This window comes from Lichenostomus cassidix, chromosome W (assembly GCF_008360975.1).
Source record: "Lichenostomus cassidix isolate B80296 chromosome W, HeHo_3.0, whole genome shotgun sequence".
NCBI classification, from domain to species: Eukaryota; Metazoa; Chordata; class Aves; order Passeriformes; family Meliphagidae; genus Lichenostomus; species Lichenostomus cassidix.
In genome coordinates, this window is record NC_139510.1 from 10,714,221 (window position 1) to 10,733,660 (window position 19,440).

Below are 19,440 nucleotides of genomic sequence, written 5' to 3' on the forward strand. Positions count from 1 at the left end.
TTCAGGGGAGACATTCAGCCAGTGAGCTCAGTGCAGCTAGGTCCTGTCTGGTCTGTGCTCCCTTTATTTCCAAGATTATCAAAGGACCTTTCCTTGCTCTTGCCCTGAGGAAGGAAAAAAAAAAAAGCTGAATATACTTGCAGGCTGGTGGGAAGGACCAAAAAAGGCAAATTTTAACTATTTCCCTCTTCCTGCTTTCCCTCTGGTGTGAGAGGGGGGTGAGTGGGGCAAAGCAGGGAAGCCCCATGGAGTGGAGGTCTGAAAGCATCTCCCTCCACAGGGAAAATGTATGGAGCAGGGGCTGCAAAATGAGAATCAGTGAGCACCTTACAGGGAGCAAATCCTTCCCTTTGCAAGAAGAAGCCAAAACACTGTGAAGGCCACACAACTTGGATAAAAGCTTTTCTCCACCTCAAGCGTGTTCTTCTCTCAGAAGAACACTAAAATATATTTTCAATATATTTCTCTTTTTAATAAGTGCAGCACTGGTGAGCATTGCCAGGGCACTCAGATCCTTCCCTCAGCATCAGAACACATACTCAGCTTCAGAAATGCAGTTTTTCCCTAGAGTGGGACATATTTTTACTTACCTGATCACTTATGAGCAAAAGAAAATAAAACTGAGGGTTTAGTAACATTGTGCCTAGCTTGTCCTCTAACAGTATAAAGCTGTTCCTTCCAGGGCTGTCTTCAGTTCATCTTGACTTGATCATAGTGCATTTTTCAGGTTCTGCTTTTATATATGTGTAAAAAACACGCTTCACTCTCCTGTTGAAATTTAAAAAGTTTAATAAAAGACAATAGGGGACACCAAACGATAAAGCAAAGAAACAGCGCTGGGTGCTTGGCCCTGGGCCAAGAAGCACACCTGCCATTGAGGGAGTAGTCTTAAATACTCTTTGTATTGTGTCAGCCTCATGCCTATTCATAAGCATTCATGGATATTCAAACTTTTCTCAAAACTATTTTGCATGTTTCAAGAACTATTTTGCATGGCTCCTCCTTGGTCCCGCCTTTTTAGAGCATGCGCTTTTTCGGCTGTGGTTTCTTTCAGTCTTGGTTATCGTCTCCCAGTTTGGGCTTGGGTCCGCAGTCCTTGCATCTGGTTATAGGCTGATAGTCAGGTATCAGTGGCAGGTCTTCTTTTTGGGTGTTATCCAGTCAAGCAGGTAGTGTGGTTAGTAAAGAAAAGTCTTTTAAACTACTTTTATTAGTTTTTTACTACAATATCGAAATCTAGTTCATAACAGAAATTAAAACATTGGTTATATACCTGTATCTTTATGACAAGACTACTTCTGTAAAAAGAATAAAACCATACACACAATGAATATCTACGAAAAGCCAACACTATATTAATATATATTTATCACAATCCCCCCTTTTCCTTTTTTATAAATTATTTGGCTTGAGCAATAATTCTTGCTTTCTAATTTCCATTTCTCGCTTGTTTTTCTCACAAATTACTTTGGCTTCTTCAAAGGGGTCTTTTCTTTGTTTCTTTAACACCATTATTTTTTGTGCTGTTTTAGATGTGGCCAAGTGAGAGTTCATAGGCATTGTCACCACTTGCATTCCTTGGACTACACTGGTGATTAGTTGAACAAAACGGAATCAAGCAAGGAAGAAATAACAAACTAGCTGTTGCACATAAAAGGAAGAAACCCAATTTTTTCCACCATTCTATTCCCAATACATTATCCCACCAGTTAGCTTTTAGCATTGATTCCCATCTTTGGATCGGTACATGGGCTATTTTTCTGATATCTTTGGCTATATCTAAGACAGCATCCCCATTGTCATCAATTTTCAAACAACAGTCTGATGTATTAAATTTTCCACAAACTCCCCCTTCTTCAGCTAATAAATAGTCTAAAGCCAACCTATTTTGATACACCGCGGCTCTTGTTTGCCTTTGTTGACTTGATATTAATTCCAATGCCCAAGCAGTTTTTTTGGTTATGATCTCTACAACAGCTTGAAGTCTTATAATTCGATTTAACATATAAATCGGGGTTCGATAGCCCCAACTCCCATCTTGTGCCCAGGTAGCTGGTCCATATGTTTCTAATATGCGTTCAGGGGGCCATTCTTCCTCTCCCCATTTTTGAAAACCCCCAATCAATTCTCTTTTGTTTCTTTTTAGGTCCTCGTAAAGGGGTACTCCTAATTGATCTCCATCTGGTCCTGGTAAAAGGAAAAATCCTGGTTGTATGATCCCCAGAGTGCAACTTCCTTTCCACCGGGGGGGAGTTTTGGGTATGCTCTTTTTCCACATATCCAAAATAGACCATCTGGTGCTTTCCAGTAATCCTTAGCCTGTTGATTTATATTATCCCAAAATTTGGATATTTCTGGGATTCCAAAATAGGGATTTTTACCTGTGACATTACATTGAAAAAGCTTTATTTCATTATTAAACTTGCAGTTTTTTTCTTTGGTTCCTTTCTGAGCCCAATACAGAATTGGTTCTTTTGGGACCCACCCTATAGAACTTCCATTACTAATTTTATATCTTTTACAGGGAGTGTTTCCTACCTCGCTAAGGAAGTTTTTCCCAGTACGCCATAGGCACTCTTCCCCTATTACTGTTGAACTTAAAATCCACCCTTCTGGCCGGTTCTCTCCTTTCATATTTGTTCGGTTCCATTTAAGAAGTTCTATAGGGCCTAGGCTACTGCCCTTCCAGGGCCATTCTTCTGTCATTAAAGCCCCACCACATACCCAACAGTTGGTAATGTTTAACTCCTTACTTATTCTTTCCCCTAATTCCACAAACAGGTTTTTCCCTACTCCTGAGATTTCCATTTCTTTTTCTAATTGTTGTCTGAGTTTTGTATACAAATCTTGGCGTTGGGTTGATACAGGTTGGGATTGCTGGGTTGGTTTCCCTTTTTTGTTTACTATTTGTTCCTTTACCAAATCCTGGACCCGGTTACTAAGGGCAAAAGTGAAGCAAACCCATTCTTCCCCTTTTGGACATTTTTCTCCTAATCTACTACCACTTGTTCCTAAATTTTCCACAATCCAATATCTTTTCCCTTTATGTGTGCAAGTACCTAATTTGGATGGATCATAGCATTGGTTGCTAACATGAGTATGGGTAATAAGAAAGGAACCTTGGGTCCTTTCCCAGTAAAGTGTCCGGCAGCATTTGCGACATGATTTTGCTTGTATCCCATAAGGGAAAAGGCAAAGAATGAGTGACATGAGGAGGAATAATAGAGGTCCGGTATGGCTTATACCCCCACCTCCCATGCCTATGGGGTTGCTGCCTGTGGCTAGTACAGGTTTTTCCCACGAGAATTCTTCTTGTGTTTTATAAATAAAGATAAAGTTTGGATGTTATTGCAACAGTGTCCCAGAACTTGGACGGTGCAGGCCTGGCCAATCAGGCCTGGGGGAAGGCTTCTGACTGACCAATCTGGGTGACTTTTGAGAACTCTATATATGTGATGAAATCAAAACAATAAAGGTCATTCCTTCTTGCCACTGAGAACTGGTGCTTTCATTACTCTGCTAGCTGCTCAACAGCGACAGCTGCCCATAGCAGGGGTATATAATCTTCTCAGTGGCGAGTACAGTGGTCAATCCGGTCTTGCCCTCTATTTCCGTGTCACTTCTTCCTTATTAGTTTCCAAGCAAATCGCCTTTGACACTTTTTAACTGTGTGTCCTAGGTTGCAATATAGATGTAGTTAAGTATTCCATTACCACCAGCTGTGGGCCGTTAGCTATTACCAGCTGCTAATGACCCACCCCGGATGACAGGCAATGGGCTATCAGGGACCCACCGTGTGACTCATGGACTTATCTCATCCCATTGTGGGATGCTCTGCCCAGGAGGGAGGAGCCAGGTGTTCCCACATGGATATAACCTGGCCTTGGAAATGCCTGAGCTAGCCCTGTCTACTGGGTTCCCAGAGGACAAGAGCTACCACTGGATCTTCAGCTGGAGACTAGACCTTCACAGGATCACCGCTTCAACTGGACTACTTCAGTTGGACTGCTACCACCACCCTAACAGGGTGTTAGGTTGTATCTGACTTTGTCAGTGCTTTTCCTTGTATTATTTCACTTATTTTTAATTTCAATCTTGACTTGTGATCTCCCACTGGTTTGTTTTCAAACCAATACACTGTGGTTTACTATTGTTCTTTAAGTACTTCCCATTCAGCAGGTACTCGTAATTCCCTCCCACAGAGCAAAGTTATTATTTGAGTTAACCCTAGTTCTGTCTGGATAGGGAGTGAATTTCGCTCTCGACACTTCATGCAATAAGCTCACTGTTTTTGTGAATTATAATACCAGGTTTTTTTCCCACAATGTATGCTTTTACATTTAACCCAGCTATTATGTCTAGTATTGGGATGAACCAGATAAGGTATGTAGTATGGCACTGAAGGCGATTGTAATGTCTCCTTGAGATTGGGATACAGTCTATTTTCCTTTTTGTATAAATCACAGGCTAAGGCTAAAACATAAGGACCCTTTGTCCAAAATAATCCTGATCCTCCACTTTGGGATGGAAGTATTCCTCTCCAAGGCGGGTATTGGAGGTTTTTCAAAACCTTTCCAGATGGCTCTTGAAAACACCGATATAAGCTTAATCTTATTTCTCAATCATTTGTGATTCTTGGGATCTTCCCAGTTCATTACCACTAAGTCCTCTCTTAAAAGTCAACCTGGTATCGCCTGGTTTAGAAGTTAGAGTCCACTCTTTAGGTTCTTCTACAGGTCCTTTGATTCTGCTGGCGTGGATCCATCCTCTTTCCCTGGTCCGGATCGCTGCTTCAGTTGTCAGTAGTACCTGAAAAGGACCTTCCCATTGTGGGGTTAAAGATTGTTCTCTCCATGTTTTCACTAATACCCATTCTCCTGGTTGGATATTATGGATTTTAAATTCTATGGGAGTGGTTTGAGGGATTATCCCTTTTAACCGCAAATTTTCAAGTGTTTTTGCAATGGTGATGACATATTTTCAAATACCCATTTCCCCTTCTTCATAAGTAGCAGTTTCATGTTGTGTGGTTAAAAAAAGTAACCCAAACATCATCTCATAAGGTGATACCCCCAGGTCTGACCTGGGTTGTGTTCGGATTCTTAGTAGAGCCAATGGTCAACATTTTACCCATGACATCTGTGTTTCAATCATCAGTTTTGTTAGAGTTCTTTTTAATGTCTGGTTCATTCTTTCTACCCGGCCCAAACTCTGTGGATGCCATGGGGTATGTAATTCCCATTTTATTCCCAGAACTTGAATTATTTGTTGTAGTACTTTTGAAGTAAAATGTGTCCCTCTATCTGAGTCTATTTTATTAACCATTTGTTGGGGGTTGAGAATTTCTTCCCATTCCTGTTACTAAGCAACAAATAGTCCGATGTTTAGAGCGATCAAGTCTTTTGTAAAAGACAAAAGCTAGGTTTTTGGGCAGGGCACGGTAAGGGAAGAGCCGGCCCTGGGAAGGCTCTCTCGTGGTTCGGACGCTGAGGGTAGAGGCTGCTGGCTCTTTGCTTTCCAGGTGCTACCAGAGGAAATCCAACTGTGCCCTGTTTTTCTCTTCTCTCCTGGCTGGGTGAGCTTTGATTCAACTTTTCTTCCCACTGGGAAGGGCGCATTTCCCCGGGCTGCGTTTTCCCGCAGCTGCCGCCGGGAGAGTCCGGCTGCCTCTGCTGCCTGCCCCTGCCCTCTGCCGCACAAGACCGCGGCGTCTGCTGTGACTGCAGAAATCTTTGCTACCTCGCTGCTAGCCGGGAGGGAGCCAGCGCCTGATCCTGCCTCCCTGCTTTCTGCCGCTCCGAGCTGCCTGGCTGCCTGCTCTTCAGCCTGTCCGCCATCATCCAGCTGCCTGAGGCTGACCTGACCCTGCGCCACAGCGCCACCTGCAGCCGCTCGGGAGTCATCGCACCTGCCCTGCCCGGCCGGGAGCTCAACAGCGCCCCTGCTGCTTGCAACCGTGATTACACCACACGGGAAAAGGCTTGGTAGCTCCCAAGTTACCTGCTATTGGTTTTCTGGTTCTAGTTGTGGTTGCTATTGTTATTGTTTGTTTATAGATACTAGTAAAGAACTGATATTCCTTTTTTCCCATACTTTTGCCTGACAGCCCTTGATTTACAAAATTAAATAATTCGGAGGGAGGGAAAAAAGAAAAATCACATTCTCTGTTCTAAGGGAGGGTTTCAACCTCTTTTGGGAGACACCTGTCTTTCAAACCAAGACGCCATTCCATATCGGGGAATAATTTGTTCTAAAAGGGTTTTACATACTACATTAGCAGTAGCCCTGACAGTGGGGACCGCTTCCACCCAATGAGTTAAATGATCAATTATTACTAATAAAAATTTCCACTTTTGTACTTGAGGGAGTTCAGTAAAATCTACTTGGATACTTTGAAATGGTCGTAGAGCCAACTCACGACCTCCCGGGGTTGTTTTTCTTGTTACTTTTTTATTTACTTTTTGACAGGTTATGCATTTCTCAGTTACTTGCTTTGCTAATCCAAAGACTCCAATGCACCCATAATTCCTTAAAAAGTGATCACACAAAGCCTGAGTACCCCAATGAGTTTTTTGATGCAAGCCTTCTAATACTTTCCTAGTAAGTGGTTTATTAAGTAACTGTCTTCCATCAGGGAGTTTCCATTTACCAGATGGATCTTGCTTTCCCCCTATCTTACTTAATTCCTTTTCTTCTGTTTCACTAAATTTTGGAATTTCCAATTCTTCTCTATCTGGGGTCAGAATTAACAAAATTTTTTCAGTCCCATTCTCTGCTGCATCTTTAGCTTCTTGGTCTGCCAGATTATTCCCTCTTATTTCTGGGGTCATTCCCTTTTGATGTCCCTTAACATGTACTACTGCTATTTCTTCTGGCAACTTTAGGGCTTCTAAAACCTCTAAAATCAGTCCTTCATGTATTAATCCTTTTCCCTTAGAGTTTAGTAATCCTCTTTCTTCCCAAATTTTCCCAAAAGTATGTACTACTCCAAAGGCATACTTTGAATCACTATATATGGTTCCTTTTTCCTTTGCTAGATATTCCAGTGCTCTCTTTAGGGCATATAATTCACAGGATTGAGCTGACCAATGTGAAGGCAATTTCCCTTTTTCAATTGTCTGCATATTCTCTCCATCCACTAAAGCATATCCTGACATTCTTTTCCCTTGTAGACATCTAGATAAACCATCAACATATATTTTTCTCCCTTCTGGGAGAGCCTGTTCTGCTAGATCTTCCCGAACCTTAGTTTGATACTGTATAATTTTTAAACAGTTATGTACTAAATCACTTTTTGGTTCTCCATAAAAAAATTGAGCTGGGTTTAAACTTTTGTCTACTTCTAATGTCAAGTCATTACTGTCTATTAGAATTGCTTCATATTTTAACATTCTGGAATCGGTCAACTATTTTTCAGCTTTCTGATTTAACACACTCCTGACTGCATGAGGACTATGCACAATTAACTTGCTTCCAAAAGTAAGTTTACGACTCTCTTCTACCAGAATGGCAGTAGCTGCTATAGCTTGTACACACACTGGCCAGCCATGACTTACTGGATCTAGCATTTTAGATAAATAAGCTATTGGCCTTTTCACTCCTCCCCATTCCTGAACTAAGACTCCATGGGCTACTCCACTTTCTGCATTCACATACAGATGAAAAGGTTTTTCTAATGAAGGTAAACCCAAGGCAGGTACTGAGGCTAGCTTAACCTTTAGTTCTTCTAATTTAGTATCATCTTCTTTAGTCCATTTTATATTGTCCCCCTCTGTCAATTTTTCATACAAGAATTTTACTGCCTGCGTATACCCTTCGATCCATAACCTGCAATATCCCAATAACCCAAGCAGCCTTCTAATTTCCTTCTTCGAAGAAGGAGGGGGGAGAGATAAAATCCCCAAAATTCTTTCAGGATTTAGTTTTCGGCTTCCTTTACTTATTAAATGACCAAGAAACTTTACTTCTGATTCCACAAATTGTAATTTTCCTTTTGATACTCTTAATCCTTTTTCCCCAAGAAAGTTTAAAAATTTGATAGTAGTCTCTCTAACTTCTGTTTCAACTTCCCCTGATAATAAAAGATCATCCACATATTGGATGATTTGTATTCCAGGAGGGGTGGAGAAAGTCTGTAATACTTCCTCTAAGGCTTGCCCAAATAGATTTGGGGATTCAGTGAATCCTTGTGGTAGCTTTGTCCACCTTAACTGTTGTTTTCTCCCATTGCCTGGATCTTCCCATTCGAAAGCAAAAATATCTCGACTGCCTTCTGCTAAAGGGCAGGCCCAAAATGCATCTTTGAGATCCACCACACTAAAACACTGATGTTGAGGCGGAACTTTACTTAAAAGGGTATAGGGATTGGATACCACTGGGTAACGGGTCTTAGTTCTTTTGTTAACTTCCCTTAAATCTTGCACTAATCTGTAAGTTCCATCAGGCTTTTTTACTGGGAGAATAGGGGTATTGTGAGGGGACATACAGGGTTCTAATGTTCCATCTTTTATCAAATCTTCTATTATTGGCTTTAGGCCTTCCCTTCCTTTTTAGGATATAGGGTATTGCCTTATGCGAATGGGGCATTCTTCTCTCTCAATGGTTACTTTTATGGGGTCTATATCCAATTTCCCTCTATTTCCTTCCCCAGCCCAGACTTCTGTGTTAATCTTTCTTTCATCTTCCTCTTCAAGTTTTAACACTTTTACTGTCATCTTTCCCTCCTCTGGTATAACTCCTATCCCTAGTTGTACTTGTAAATCTCTCCCCAGTAAATTGCAACCTGCTCCAGGGACTAATAAAACATCTCCCATCCCTATTCTAGTTTCCCCTTCAATTACTACATTTTTAATAACAGGAACCTTAAACCCCTCCCCCTTAGCACCTGAAACTTTCACGGTATTGTTACTAATACTACACCCCTTTGGAACACTCGCCACACAGGTTCTTTCTGCCCCTGTATCAACTATAAATTCTAATGCCTCCCCCTGGGGACCTACGTTCAAAGTTATCAAAGGCTCTAGATGGTATTTGTCCCCCAAAAGATAGAGCCTTTGACACCCCTAATCTGCTGATTCCTCTGATTGCATTTCTTGGAAAATTCTTAGATTCCTTTTTAAGTGTGGGCATTCTCTCTTATAATGCCCCTCTTCCCCACAATGAAAACAGACATTTTTGGTTTGCTCTCGAGGTTTGGTTTGTGCTTGGGTCTTATTTCTCCCCCTCTCTTTTTCTCTAAACCCGGAATATTTAGGAATGGTAGCTGGAGATGCCGTATTCCTATGGGAATTGCTTTCTCGCATGGTGGCTACCATAATTTTAGCCTTTACTTTGGCTTTTTCTTCATCTCTTTGTACATAAACTTTCTGAGCTTCTTTTAGTAACTCATTTAATCCCTTGTCTTGCCAATCCTCAATTTTTTCTAACTTTTTTCTAATGTCTGGCCAGGCATGAGTGACAAAATTTACTTTTAATAAAGCTTGTCCTGCTAGACTATCAGGGTCTATTCCAGAGTATTGCCTCATATTTTTTTTAAGTCTTTCTAAAAATTCCGTTGGGGTTTCCTCCTTCCCTTGTTTTCCATCAAAGGCTTTGCTCACATTTTGCCCTCGGGGTGCTGCTTCTTTTATCCCTTTAATTATCAGGTTATGATAATCTCTCATATTCCCTCGTCCTGCTTCTTCATTGTGGTTCCAGTTAGGGGGTGCTATTGGCATTTTATGATCCCCTGGTGGGCCAAGTTGATTTTCTCTTTCCCAAATTTTTATTCCAGCAGCTCTAATCATCTGTCTTTCTTCTTGGGAAAATATAATGCCCATTTTTGACTGCATTTCTTCCCAGGTATAAATGTTTGGACCCAAAAACTAGTCCACTTGTTCTGCTGTGCCTATTGGAATCTCTAATAATCCTTTCATTTCCTTTTTAAAATTTCTAACCTCTGAAGAGGTCAAAGGAGCGTTAACAAAACCTATTCCTCCTTGAGCACCTCCCATGGGAACCTCCCTCAAAGGAAATAAACTGAATTTATGATCCCACCCTTCTTGTTCTTCTATCATCATAACCTTAGAAGAAACTTTTCTTCCGTGTTTTGGGGTGGTGGCAGGAGAGGGTTCATCAGACTGTCCTCGAGTTTTAAATGAGTTTTTTCGAGTATTCTGGTAAGGAGCTTCTTCATCTACTAGGGACATAGTATTTGCTTTCAATCGTTTTGGGGTAGCAGCAGGTTTTTTTATTATTCCCGGAACTTCCGATGTTGGAGGACCGGAAGTTTGTATCACAGAGTTGAAACCCTCTGTAATAGGTAAACCGGAAGTTTGTGCCATATAGTTGAAACCCTCTGTACTAGGTAAACTGGAAGAAGGAAGTAGTGAGGGAAAATTGCCCGCATGGTTTTTAGCCGCGTGGCAAGAATCCGGGTTTCTTGGAATAGAGGGTTCAACATGTACTGGTACCGCCGGTGCCAGCGGGACTATAGCTGCAGGGGGAAACGGGGCTGGAGCCGGCGGAGGCACATGGTAAGGCGGCGGGAGTACCTCTAACGGATCCCAGCCTTTTCCTTTTTTTTTCTTTATATCTGTCTCTGGAACCTCTGAGAATTTAAAAACTGATACTTTTAGAGGTTCCTGTTTTTCAACCCAGCAAGAAGCATATTCCCGCTCCTCTGAATTAACTGGGTTTTTAGAATTTACAAATATATTTAAGGCTTCACAAATCCAAGCTTCAGATGATCCATATCGGGGCCAATAAACGTGATCTGATCTTATTTTTCCTTTTGTCCATTCTATCATACAATATTGAATCATTTTCACTTTATCTTTTTCTTTTGTGTGAGGATTTTTGTCCCAGTTTGCTAACTTTATTCCCAAGGGGCTGTCTTGAGGTATATCTGTCAGGACCTCTTTACTTTTTTTCTTTCTTGTCTTACTTATTTCCTGCCCCATCTTTTCAAGCCTTTTTTTTTTTTTATATTTGTCCCTAGCTCTTACTCTTTTAACAACTTAAACACCACCCACCCCTCACAGTACAGAAAACCTCTCTTTTCTTAATCATAACATACACTTTTCACTCATTCACATTCACTCATTTTTATTATTTTTATTTTTCTGTCTCACTCATTCTCACTCACAACAAGACAAAAAATATTTTACCCACGGGTATTAACTTTTAGGGATAATGAAATTTCAAAATATTGTTGGCCAACTCCAGATTCTCTTGGGAGTGGTAATCTTAGGATATTTCCTTTAACCTTCAATTCTACACTTCCCACCTTATAAGATTTTCTTATCCTTTTTAATTCTACACGTCCCGTCTTATAGGATTTTTCCTATTCCTTTTTACCCCCCCTCAATCTGGCACCTTTTTGAAATTGGGGACCCTTTATTCCCGTTTCCCAGTCCCGTTTCCTAGTGGATTGCGCTAGAAAACTTCTTTGCTCCCTTTTCCTAGGGGTCTTAACCCCTCCCTGAGACCCAGTCCCAGTTTTCCCCAGGGGAACTTTCACTCGTCTCTCGTGGGCGTCTGGTCGCTGGCCGTATCTCTCACGAGATATCCGAACCGCAGCTACAAAGACTCCGCTTTCGCCTCGCAGGTCCGGAGTAGCCAGCCCGCGTCTCACACACACACCAATCAATCCCCCGTAACCTGCCCCCCCGACAATACTTACAATCCGTTTTCTTGTCCGGGCCTTCGTGCACCAGAATTTTGGGCTTTTTGCCACCGCGGTCTGTTAGGGAGTCTTTGTCTTTGCTTTATGGGTCCCTTCTTGTCCACGGGGTGGCGACCTGCGACCGCCGATTCACCCTAGAAGAGGGGAGCAGTCCGCCAAACGCGGCGGGGGGGGGCGCCTTCCCCTGCTCCGGCTCTCCCAAAGTGTCAGTGGTGAGGTCTCCTCCCGGACGAGCCGCCAATTGTGAAAAACACGCTTCACTCTCCTGTTGAAATTTAAAAAGTTTAATAAAAGACAATAGGGGACACCAAACAATAAAGCAAAGAAACAGCACTGGGTGCTTGGCCCTGGGCCAAGAAGCACACCTGCCATTGAGGGAGTAGTCTTAAATACTCTTTGTATTGTGTCAGCCTCATGCCTATTCATAAGCATTCATGCATATTCAAACTTTTCTCAAAACTATTTTGCATGTTTCAAGAACTATTTTGCATGGCTCCTCCTTGGTCCCGCCTTTTTAGAGCATGCGCTTTTTCAGCTGTGGTTTCTTCCAGTCTTGGTTATTGTCTCCCAGTTTGGGCTTGGGTCCGTAGTCCTTGCATCTGGTTATAGGCTGATAGTCAGGTATCAGTGGCAGGTCTTCTTTTTGGGTGTTATCCAGTCAAGCAGGTAGTGTGGTTAGTAAAGAAAAGTCTTTTAAACTACTTTTATTAGTTTTTTACTACAATATCGAAATCTAGTTCATAACAGAAATTAAAACATTGGTTATATACCTGTATCTTTATGACAAGACTACTTCTGTAAAAAGAATAAAACCATACACACAATGAATATCTACGAAAAGCCATATTTTCACATATGTGAAAATATTGTCCCATTGATTCTGCTGCCCTACTTTCCTTTTTGTTTATGCTCATCACCATCACATCTTTCACCTATAGATGAAATATATATTCATATATGCTTCTTTTATATCAACTTGCTATCTAAAAATTCTAAAAAGCTGTTGAAGGATCTTGGATCTGATAAAAGAGCACAATGGAAATACCCATCTCTTACTCTTAATATTCCGATGATTAATAATTAATAAAAAACATTCAAGTAATATTTTGTATGGAGCTCTCAGAACACAGGTTATATTGTGAGGCTCTTGACTGTTCTCATCCTTGGAGGTATTTTCAAAGGCTTGGCAAAGCAGAAGAAAAGGGGCTCCTCACTTATTAAATCATAGAATCATGGAATAGTTTGGGTTGAAAGGGACTTTAAAGGTCATCTAGTCAAACCCCTCAGCAATGAGCAGGGACATCTTCAACTAGATCAGGTTACTCAGAGCACCATCCAACCTGGCCTTGGATGTTTCCAGGGATGGGACATTGTGGCAGGACCTCCCCCCTCCCCCTTCTCTCTCTCCCTGATCGTTGGCTACAGATGAATGGCTCAGATTAAGTTGATATGCTTAATCCTAGCTATCTAGTCCTGGCGCCTGGAAGGCCAAGGTGAAACACTGAGAGAATGTTTAAAATTTTTGAGTGACCACAAATCCACATACTCTTTTCCTATAAAAAACACCACGAAACCTCAGAAAGGTAGAAGATTTCTACATGGACATTGGAGCGTGAAGTAAAGTCTTCTCCCCAGGGTCTGGACGCAGCCCTGTGGTTACTTCCCTGGGATTGAGTGAGGAAGTCTAATGTATTCCAGCTCCAAAATTGGATTTGGTAAGATCATTGAGTTCCTAGATTGTATTATTCTGGCTAACTTATAGGTACCTTTCTTAACTTGCATTTCAGCTAGCTCAAGCAAGCATTTCTTAACTTGCATTAAACAAGCATTTCTTAACTTGCATTTTTAACTATTTTTATAGTTCAAGCAAGGTTTTACCCCATAATTGCATTTTTAGCTATTATAGTGTTGCAATTATGTATTCATTGTATGTTTATGTGTGTCAATCTGTTCTGTGTTTGTATGTTTGTTATTTTCTGTATCTAATAAATGGTATTTTTAGACAAATTGGCCAAATATCAAAGAATCTTGCGAACGGGACTAAGTCTTGGGGAACTAGCTACTTTAAAGCCTGGCAAACTCCTGTCTCCCATGCAAGACATAAATGGCACAGCGAGCAGGGTATTTGGCTACGATTTAAGAAATTAACAGCTAAAGAGCTAACATCTTATTTTATGGAGGCACAAAATTCACATAGCTATGAGTAACTCTCTATATTGTGTAGTATATAAGTGTCTAGCTTCTTTGTTCTGTTATCTCTTACGTCTAACAAACCATTTTATATGAAACCTAAATCAACCATCATTAACTTGCAAAATGACACTGGGTTTAGAGAGTGCTGATCACTCTAAATAGATTGACTGCTGATTGCCAAAGGCCTAGGTAATCAGCAAAAAATCTATCGACCCTCTGTATACAAGCAAGATGTGTAACAATTACTAGTAAAAAAACTTACCAAAAACACAGATGTTACACTCTGCCAATCAGACACTGGCCTAAAGTGAGAAAAATCCCTGATAAAATTACATGAAGCACAAAACTTGCTAAAAATTAACTGATCTCTCATGTACTTGCTTTATATCTAAGAATTGCATGTAATTAGCAAACAAAAATGATAAAAGAAATTCCAGAGTTAATAACACCACCTGAGAATAAAAATTATGAAATTCAGAAAAACTCTGATGAAAATTAATGATTCAAATGTTGAATTGAATCCTCACAAAAGCATAAAACCCCCTATCTCTAAAAAAGGAAAAGAAAATCTCTTTAGCACAAACTGTGTGTGTGTGGGGGGAAGCAGAGAAACAAACTCCTCCGTTTCAAAGGAAAAAGAAAAACAAACTCTAAGCAAAATTCCAACCCTCTCTTCCCCCCCATCTCTTTTTCTCTCTCTCTCTCACATTCCTACATACCTTTCACAAACCTCTAACTCCTAGATTTACTCTTAGTTCTTCTCGTATATTATCAATGTGCTTTAAAATCTCTGGCGTGTGTATGTAGTGTGTGTGAAAATGTATAAATTAAATCATGTCGACATGTATCTCAGGGACGCCTGTATGATATAAAAAGTGTGAGATAAAAGTGAAGAAAGAATGCGTGTGAAAAACGCCTGTAGAATGCCACATCTTTCTGGCTTTCTGTATACGTCTTTCTGTACACCTGTAAGATCCTCTTAAAACTCCTGTGCTCTTTTGTGCTAAATTTTAGCAGTTGCAAAGCTAAACATAATTTCTTTTTGCTTTACCTGTTTGGTTTAAAAGTAAATCATCTGGAATGTTTCCCCCACAAGGGCTATTCCGAGAACAACCAAAGTTAAGTTTTTAAAATGCAAATGAACCATTGACAAGAGAAAGAGAGAGCAATTGCTTGGTAAAGAGAAAAAGCTGCAAAACCAGTTTTTCCTATCCCTTAGTCCAAGCTGCCTTCATTTACATATTAAAAGCAGAGATATATCTCTCTACATTGCAAGAAAAGGCAAGCAAAAGAAAAAAAACACTGCAACATGTATTTTAAACTCTTAAGATCAGAGTTGTCTAGTTTTAAACTAAAAAACATACTAATAAAAATTAAAAACTAACTAATCAAAGAAGAAAAATGTTTAATTGGATGTTGTATTAAATCCTTTCCCAAAGTTCCTTGATTTTCTATATTTTGCCAGTAAACGTTTTTGTAATTTTGACCTCTTGGGAATATCTGGTCAATATTTCTCCCATGTGCCAACCCAGAGTAAAGGAACCTTGGTTTACCCCTGTATATTTAAATATTCTGGGGTGTTACATTTTAAATTGGCATAGTCATGCTGGATACTCTGGTTTTGGCAAAGAGGTGTTTTGTTTGGAGATAACTGCTAGCCACAGAATAAAGGAGATGGAGTTTTTGGTTAAAACTGATGTGTTCTCCAGAAAAAAGGTTATTGAATGCTGGGTCTATGGTAGCCTAACCTAAGTTTCCTCTCTAAGTGTAGAGTTATTGGACCCAGAGTAAAGGAACCTCAGTTTACCCCTGTACATTTAAATGCTCTGGGGTGTTACAGTGGGGTTTTCTCAGAGCGGAGTAGAGATGGCAAATCACCTCCCTCAACCTGCTGGTCACGCTGCTTTTGATGCAGCCCAGGACATGACTGGCTTTCTGGGTTGCCAGTGCACATTGTTGGCTCATGTCCAGTTTTTCATCCACCAGCACCCCCAAGTTCTCAGCAGGGCTGCTCTCGATCCCTCCATCCCCCAGCTTGTATTGAATACCAGGAGTTGCCCTGACCCAGGTGCAGCAACTTGCACTTGGCCTTGTAGAAACTCATGAGGTTCACATTGATGCCTTTTTCTGTGGTCCTAGAATTACGGGCCAGACACGGTTAAAGGGATAAAAGGGGTTTTACCTTGGTATTTGATTAGGAGCCTTAGGTGCACAGTTTGTCAAGGTAGAAAATGCCAAAGATGCGCATACAATTTTTATAAACCTTGCAAATTAGCATATCTGACAAAGATTCCCCAATAAGAAGTTTAATAGATTAAGTAATATCCTCCCTATTCTGGTAACTTCTAATGCCTCCCCCCTCAGATGAGGCTTGAACCCTGTTTACAAAAATATGTTTCAGAGAGCTGGTTTCAACCTTGGTTGAAACCTCGGTTTCTATGGAGAACCAAGATAGCATAGGTGCTTCTAGCCTGCAACTGGGAGTCTTTTAGAATGTTTTGTCTTCCTGCCTAGAAAAATACCAGAACTAAGTTACAATATCAGGCTACAAAATCTACAGATATGTATGCTAAGAATACAGAGAATATATAAAATGTATATAAAAGAAAAAGGCAAAAAATCACCAGCCATCAACATGACCCCATTTCTTGAGCTTATCCAAGTCCCTGTGAATGGCATCCTGTCCCTGACTGTATTTCTTGGGCATTAGGTTGGCAATGGGGCCAGTAGCATTTTATTGACATTTGAGGTGGCTGCAGAGCGAGACTCAAGACTTCGAGGCTCTCTGCTGGCACTGATACTGGATTCACAAGAGATACTTTGCACACAGAGAAAGGAAAGGTAACACTTTGTAAAGCCATTGGCATGAAGATGGTATTCTTTCCTCGGGGTATGTATTAATTGCTCTGAACATTTACTTTTTTGATCTTGTTTTCCTGTGTCACAGGAATGAAAAAGGAGATTTGGAAATTCTCACTGCCAGGCCATGGGCTGGTTCCCATCTGCCTCTACCTTATCTCATGGCCTTCAGGCTTGGTTTCTCAGCTTGAGAGCTGGCAGCTGATGGTTTATCGAGGTGTTGCACCTTGCGATTCTGCTGCTGTCATCCTATCTCCAGGGACCTGCCTGCACGGGTTCCACTGGGCGCTATCTCATTTTCCCACCTGCTGGGTGTCATGTGTTCCCCCCCAGACCTCATGCCTCCAGATGCTTTGCACAGCACAGCAGCAAGATCTTGGGGCAAATTCACACAGGTGGATAACAAACTTATCAAGACCAATGCCGTGTTTCAGCGCTGAACAATTCTATATTCTTGAATATAGAAATGGGCCCCAATGACCCATCTAGCCCAGCACCTCTCTTCATGGAAGTCCACCCTTGGAAGAGTGTAAAGACAAGTAATACTTTCCCAGAATATTTCCTTGACCTCTGACATTTTGTTGTCACCCAGACTTCCTAAGTCAGAGATGTCCTTGTATTTAATAGTCTTCAGTAGATTTTTCTTCCACAAATTTGTTTAGTTATTTTTGAAACTGGATAAATTTTAAACATTTGCAACATACTGTGGGAAACAGCTGTCCAATCTAATTACCTGTTTGGGTGCAGAATAATTTCCTTTGGTTTGTATTGATTCTGCCACCTGCTAGTTTTTTTGATGCCCTCATCCTCAGGGTGGAGAAGATTATGAGTGGTCCTTTCCTATCCAACCACCTGCTGCCTGGGGTATCTGTCTCTTTGTGTTTCCTCCCACAGAGGGGAGACAAAGGAAACCCCAAATGACAGCAGAGTCATTCATCTCCAGCATAAAATTTGGGTGCAGTATCAGGAAATGTGGTTATCACCCAGGGGGCAAGGAAGCCACCTGCTCATGGCCCAGTAACTCACAGCAAAGCAGGATGGGGTATCTGAGCAAGAGTATCCAGCTGGGAGCTTCAAACATGCCTGCCATTCCTGGGTCTGGGCATTTGGGATTGTCAGATCCATCTGGATGTTAGACAGCACAAAACCCTCAGCTCTCTGTGCAGCTTTCAGCAGGCAGCTGGCCTCACCCTGTGCTCCCCTGACTCATCTTGGGGCATATCTCTCCCAGGTGTCTAAGCAAGAGCAGGTAACTCCTACCCTTTGAGCTCAAACCAGGCAAAGCAAAGTAGATTTGTCCAGTGTTGTAACGTGTGTCCTTCCTGTCCCTGACCCCGCCCCCCTGACCCCTTCTGACTGGATGTGAGTCAGGACCGCCCCCCATCCCTAGAGATAAAAACCCCAGCAAGATCCGGAACGGGCCTCTTTGGTTCTGGGCTCGTATGGAACCTGTACCCTCCCTTGCCTTCCCTTCCCCCTCCTCCGTCTCCCCACTCCTCCCCTGTTTTCCACAATAAAAACACCATGGAGACCAGGAACCAAACAGCTGCCTTTCTAAACCTGCGACGCTTCTACAAGGACCGCGTCTGACCAGCCCCACAGCTCGTGGCCATGGAATGACCATCCTGTGTGTTCCGGTTCTGGGGCAGCCCTCCCCCCGCAGCAGGGGAGAGCTGCCCTTTGGGTCTGCACTGCTGCAGTCCAGATTTCCCAAAGCTGATGCCCAGTTTTTGTTTTGGTGGAAGGACCTTTGTGTAGACCTCAAAGGGGTCTTCCCTGATGGGGAAGCCATCTCTGACCTCAGCAGATGACAGATCTGACTCACAGAGCAGCCTTGCAGGAGCTATAGGGGCAGGGGAAGAGAGTTTCACCCTAGCCCAAAGCCAGGCTGCTCCTGTCTGTCCTTCTAGCCCCAAAGCATCCCATGGGGTGAGGCTACATGCTTGGAATTCATTCCTGTGGAGAAGGAGGCCCAGGAGAACAGTCTTAACGCCCAAGGGATAAGACTTTTGCAAGATGTTCCTGGAGAAGCAGAGCTTTGAAGCTGGCTTCTGGTAGCACCCTCTTGCATGGAATCTCAGGTGGCTAGTAATGCGGTTCAGCGCACTCCACTATCTACCTCCCAGTGGAGGAAGACTTTGACCTTTCCCCTCTTCCCAGCTGAGCTGCCTAATTCCACAAAACATCTCACACTGCCAGGTGGTTTGGCACTCAGAGGTTAAAGCCATGAATAAATAAACAATGCATTTGCATGTTCCTGGTTCTCTCTACTTCATCTAGTCTCAAGAGCTGCCCTAGAGATTGAATTTTTATTCTTGGGTGTAAAAAAGAGCACTATTCTACTGCAGGGAGGTTGCCAAGGGCTGCTTTGGTGGGACAGACAAGGCAAACCACCCATTGCTGATAAAACATGGCGTGACTGCAAGAGGAAATGGGGCAGAACTTTTCCCCTCCATCAGTATCTCCAATGTGATTTTTGGAGGCTGCAGGTTGTTTCTTACTATCAGGAAAAAAAAAAAAAGAAAGGGTTTTGGGGCAACACAGATCCTTTCCCATGGGAACTTTTTTCTTCTTCTTTTATGTTTTTATAAATAAAGATAAAATTTTTATGTTATTGAAACGGCCTTTTGGATACAGGCGGTTCATGCCTGGGCCAATCAGTCCCTGGGGGAGGATTAAATTGGTCTAATCAAAACGGCCCTCTGATGTCTATATAAATTGCT

The 19,440-nt window shown here is 41.9% G+C and overlaps 1 long non-coding RNA gene across 1 annotated transcript; it reads right to left on the reverse strand.

The window, feature by feature from the left end:
* Window positions 1–3,555: 3,555 nt before the first annotated feature.
* On the reverse strand, window positions 3,556–12,500 carry LOC146425490 (uncharacterized). The gene is made up of 3 exons (XR_014846565.1): window positions 11,663–12,500; window positions 4,137–4,820; window positions 3,556–3,666 (listed from the first exon to the last, which is right to left on the reverse strand). It is a non-coding gene; the product is annotated as an uncharacterized LOC146425490 (long non-coding RNA).
* Between the last annotated feature and the right edge of the window lie 6,940 nt (window positions 12,501–19,440).